Raw genomic sequence first — 5,951 nt, 5'->3', positions numbered from 1 at the left:
CTACTGTGGCAGGTCCTGGCCGGGGCTATGACGTCACGGTAACAGCTGAGTGCCGTCTGAATGTTACTGTCACCACCAAAGCACGTTTGATCCATAGAAATGACTTGAGGGATGACGTGCCGAAGGCGGATCACAAGAACCCGTGTAAAAATCTTGAAGTCACAGTTTAACATGGTCAACGGCCGATAATGTCCAACTCCCCAACCACCCAATGGCTTGGGGACCGTGATAAGCAAGCCTTCTACCAATTCAGGTGGGAGGGCAAAGTCAGTGTTCAGCAGTTCTTCATACATCGCAGTCCAGTGTGAGCCCATGATGTCGTGGAATGTGCAGTAAAATTCCAGTGGAAACTTGTTGGGACCTGGGGCTTTGTTCGCCGCATCCTTATGAAGAACATCAGCGACGTCGTCAGCCGTAATTGTCGCTGTGAGAATCTCCACAGCAGCCCCGTCAAGGGTACCTGTCAAGGAACAGAGGACATCTGTCGTTACCGCCATGTTCTGGTCCTCTGCTGCATAGAACTGCTTGTAGTGATCGACAAAGGCGTTTACGATGTCATTCTGGGATGTCACTCGACGACCATCTGGCATTTCAAGGGCGTTGACGAGCTTTCTCCGACAGCCCTACTTCTCCTGGACAGTATAGTGCTTGTATGGGGGTTCTCCTAGTGCACAATCGTGACATCTTGTGCGTACTATTGTCCCTTCAAGGCGGTGACGCACAAGAGAAATAATCTTCGCCTTATTCTGCTGAATTTCAACCTGTCTTTGAATAGGGGGGCATGGTTTGAGAATTGTGAAATAGTGTTCCATGGTATGTCGTTGTCACAACATTTTGTCGCGACCATAATTCATCATCGAACGACGTAAAATAGGCTTAGTGCAATCGAGCCACCACTGGAGTGTTGAAGGATACGCTGGAAGGCGTCTCCCACAATTGCTCCACATCGTCTCTACGACCTGTCAGCATTCCAGATCCTTGAGATGGGTGACATTCAGCTTCCACAGACCTCGACCGCGCCACAACTTCTGCCTCTGAAGAGAAATAGTGCAAATGTAGGCGATGTGGTCGGAGAAGGCGATAGGCCATAACTCAGGGTCAAGCGTGGCAGTTACGATTCCTTGGGAAACGTAGACACGGTCAAGACGACTTGCTGTATGACTGGTGACGTACGTGTATCCAGATTGATCACCATGTATGCGGTCCCAATTATCAGTGAGGTTCAGTTCATGCATGAGCAGCTTGAGTTCCTAGCATGTGGTGAAATGGGGATGTTGGTCCTTCTGGGAGAACACAAAGTCACCGCCAAGAATAATATGGTTGTAGTGGCCTACAAACAAAGGAGCGACCTGTTCTGAATAGAATCGCGACATTTCCCGTCGCTTGGCCGTGCCTGAGGGAGCGTAAACATGGATGATTCGGACACCGTGGAAAATCACAGCAAGACCCCTAGCCGATGGTAGGTAAATCCCTTCGTGTACCTCAATGCCTTCCTTTAAAAGAATTGCTGTCCCACTGCCACTGTCAGCACATGTATTAGGTAAGAAACATAGCCACAGGCATTAGGAAACGTCGCTAGGCGAAATTCCTGCAGAAGGGCCACATCGATGTCCGATGCCCTCAACATTTCACGGAGCAATTGTAGTTTGACAGCGGTGCCAGTGGTGTTGACATTGATGGAGCCAATCCTGTACGCTTGTCGCGGAATTGGGACTACATGGATGTTTATGGAGGCACGAAGAGCGGCAGCGAACAGGAATATTGTCTCAGCAGGCTGCACATCCCCATCCAGCAACCCTCTCGATTAGCAGTGATGGGTTGGAGCAGCACCATTCGCTGCTATCACAACGGTAGGTGTTTCGTCGTCTAGATTGTTCGACCACGCAATGGTGTGTGGATGGTGTGCGTCCAGTGGAGTACCTGTGGAGTCTGAAGGCGGCGTCACGTCGGCGATGAAAGATTGGTGCTGGCGTCAACGTCCATAGGTGCAGCGTCTGGTACATGCAAAGGTGGTTGCACTTCCGATGGGGGACAGACTGGTGCTTCCACCACGAAATCGTTCATTGGGGGAACACCTTGATAGCTGTGATCCTCATCGTTTTGAGACTGCATCCCACAGGTGTCAAACGGGGCGATCCGTCGTTTCGGATGTCTCTTTGGTGACCGTTGCTTGCGCACGTGACCTTCAGTGTCCGAAGACATCTGGGGATCCAGATGGTCAGGCACAAAAGCCTCACTAGGCACAACCACGGAGTCAAGGGCCATCCCCCGCACTAGAGATTGCTCACCACTGCACATGATGCGAGGAGGAGGCAAGGGCATCGGTCCTTCCGCAACAGCCTAAGGCATTACTGTAGACGACGATGTGCCAATAGTAGGAGCCAGTTGTGATCGCAGTCGGGGGTCTTATGGAGAACTTCGACAAACGTCAGTGGTAGCGTCGTCTGAGGGGTCGTGATCTGCGGGTCCCCAGGCAATAACTGTGTGATTCTGCGTTGCAGACAGCTGGAACGGAGGTGTTCTTCTTTGCCACATCCCGAGCATGTCTTCGGCTGGCCATCATAAATTATAATTGCACGGCAACCACCAATATATAAGTAGGACGGCATATGTTTGGTTAACTCTATGTGGATCTGCTGTACTCCATTAAGAACTGGGTATGTAGTGAACTGAACCCAATTTTCGGGCTGTATGACTAATCACCTTTCCATATGGGCGGAATACAGATACCACTGCCTATGAAGGCACCTCGAAAGGTAGTTCAAATACACGGATCGTCCGCAGTCCAAGTCCCGCATGTTCCACAGTTACGTCACCGATGTGCTCATCAGAGTGATGGAACTTAAGACCACTTCGAGTTGCACTTAGAATTTTGTCACGTATGTCTTCGTTAACCAATTGCACTGCTCACTACAGACAGGTGGATGCCAACAAGATCGTTGCAATCAATCTTGACTTCATCTCTGATAAACTGTTCGATTTCAAGTGCTTTCGGTAGGGCATATTCATGTGAAAAGCTAGTGTCGATTTTCTGTGGGCATAAGTCATTCTCTTTCGAAGGAAATATAGCGCGCTGATACGGCAGAATCACGTTGACAACTCTGCGAGCAAGCTGCGCAGCGAGGACGTAAACAAGACGTCCGTGCCGCTAGCGTGCCGTAAGGTGACAGGACTCGAACATAGGATCTCCTGCTTACATAGCAGACGCTCTGACAGACTGACCCATCGAGGACACAGACGATAGTGCAACTGCAGGGACTTATCTCTGGCACGCTCCCCATGAGATCCACATTTCCAACTAATGAAATTACAATGAAATCCAGATCATTAGCTGCTTATAGGCGTTGATAAATATCAACAGGGACCGTTGAAAATGTGTACCCCGACCGGGACGCGAACCCGGGATCTCCTGCTTGTTTGGCAGATGCTCTATCCGACTGAGCAATAGGGAACATAGAGGATACTGCGACTGCAGGTACTTATCTCTGGCATGCTCCCTGTGAGACCCACATTTCCAACTTACTGTCCACACACTATATTGGTAGTGCCCCTGCCCGTTATACTCATTACTCACGGCAGTCAATCTGCCGGTTCCCATCGGAATTCGTGCAAAGTGAGTGTATCCCCACTGAGGAAGATCATTGGCTGGTAAGCCTTATCTGTATGAAGATGGTATCTGCTCTTTCGGACACGTCCAAAAAATAGATACCATTGGTGAATTTGCAGCTCTCGAAGAATTAAATTACAATGAAATCCAGGCCTTTGTAGCTGCTTACAGGCCTTGATGAATATCAACTGGGACAGTTGAAAATGTGTGTCCTGAACGGGACTCGAACCCAGGATCTCCTGCTTACATGTCAGATGATCTATGTGACTGACGTAGTGTGTGGCCAATAAGTTGGAAATGCAGGTCTCACAGGGGACGTGCCAGAAATGAGTCCTTGCAGTCGCACTATCTTCTGTCTGCTCCATGGCTCAGTTGAATAGCGTATTTGCCATATAAGCAGGAGATCCTGGGTTCGCATCCCGATCGGGGCACACATTTTCAACTCTCCCTGTTGGTATTCATCAACGCCTGTAAGCAGCTACAAAGGTCTGGATTTCACTGTAATTTCATTCATCAGTCATATATTCAATTTGGATGAAACTTGGGTTACTCAAACCATTCAATAAAGTGCATCTGTCAGAATTCAACCAAAGTGGGGTCCTTAAGGTACCTGTTGGGAAATGGGCCACATTGATCGTTGTCCATGTTGGGTCAGTACGAAGACTGGTTTTCTTAAGGAAAGTAAATTAGTTTGCAGATGTAGCAAACCAAACAAGTCAGAAGGTTACTGTTTGGAAGTGAACAAAGCTAAATGGTTCAAATGGCTCTGAGCACTACGTGACTTAACATCTATGGTCATCAGTCCCCTAGAACTTAGAACTACTTAAACCTAACTAACCTAAGGACATCACACAACACCCAGTCATCACGAGGCAGAGAAAATCCCTGACCCCGCCGGGAAGAACAAAGCTAAATTTGAGCAATTATCCATTTTAGTTAGCATGCTAATTTGCTTGAAATTCCGATAGTTAAATTTTTTACCGTGATATGAATTTTTGTCATGATTTGCGTACATTTACACTTCATACAAACATATAGTACCTGATGTTATCCATAATAACTTTAAACACTGTAGTCTGCAAATAACAAAGTGAATGGCAAGGCTCTTAAAACGTTTTTCAATTGCTTACGAAATGCTGTGACTGACGTAGCCTAAATCATTATTTCACTGCAAAAACGTAATTATATTGCTTTCGACCAAAGGAAAAATTGTTTCTACGAGTAACAAAGGTGCATGTGACTATGAAGTGCGTTGTGACTCATGGTCTGGCAACAGCACACTAACAGCCACCCGCATGTGACTATGAAGTGCGTTGTGACTCATGGTCTGGCAACAGCACACTAACAGCCACCCGCCAATACGCGTGACCAAAGCTATAAAAGGCGGCTGATGGGAACAACCGTTAATAACGCATCACATTTACCGTTGCTTCCATCAGCCACCGCATCAAGTGTCAACTTGATGTTGTTGTTGTTGTGGTCTTCAGTCCTGAGACTGGTTTGATGCAGCTCTCCATGCTACTGTATCCTGAGCAAGCTTCTTCATCTCCCAGTACCTACTGCAACCTACATCCTTCTGAATCTGCTTAGTGTATTCATCTCTTGGTCTCCCTCTACGATTTTTACCCTCCACGCTGCCCTCCAATACTAAATTGGTGATCCCTTGATGCCTCAGAACATGTCCTGTCAACCGATCCCTTCTTCTAGTCAAGTTGTGCCACAAACTTCTCTTCTCCCCAATCCTATTCAATACTTCCTCATTAGTTATGTGATCTACCCATCTAATCTTAAGCATTCTTCTGTAGCAGTCAACTTGATATGCACGTGCAGTAAGAAATTCATATTATTGAGCCACTGGGAATACAAAGTGGCTGAGCCAGCTTGAACATCAACAGCAGCGGATTGTAAACATTTGATGCGCATTATTGGAGACTATGTGATTGGTTCTTACTCCGTTGAAGAATCCCTAACGGGTAGAATCAGTGGAGGGTACAGTGACCGATGCGCAATGACCTCTTTTCTTCCAAAAGGCTGGAGGAGTTCATTGGTTTGTTTGGAAGGGGAGGCCGACAGTGTTTACCCCGTTTCGTCTGGTCAGCGATTACAGAATCGAAGCGCACGCCCTGCAATCTTTCTCAAACGATTTCTCAGAAACTATACTGTAAAAAATTTCGTTTTTGGGTTACTTGTAGCTTTATATGTCAACTTCATGATGATGTGCACATCATTCTGTTAATGCTCATAGTGGCATACTGTGCAACATTTGAAAAAGTTTGCAATGAAAACTAGGTGTCGTTATGATTTTACATTTGTTGCATATTACATACTATGTTGCTGCATATGA

The sequence above is a fragment of the Schistocerca piceifrons genome, chromosome 1, assembly GCF_021461385.2.
Source record: "Schistocerca piceifrons isolate TAMUIC-IGC-003096 chromosome 1, iqSchPice1.1, whole genome shotgun sequence".
Taxonomy (NCBI): domain Eukaryota; kingdom Metazoa; phylum Arthropoda; class Insecta; order Orthoptera; family Acrididae; genus Schistocerca; species Schistocerca piceifrons.
The sequence above is the reverse complement of the archived record's forward strand: the minus strand, read 5'-3'. Positions refer to the sequence as shown.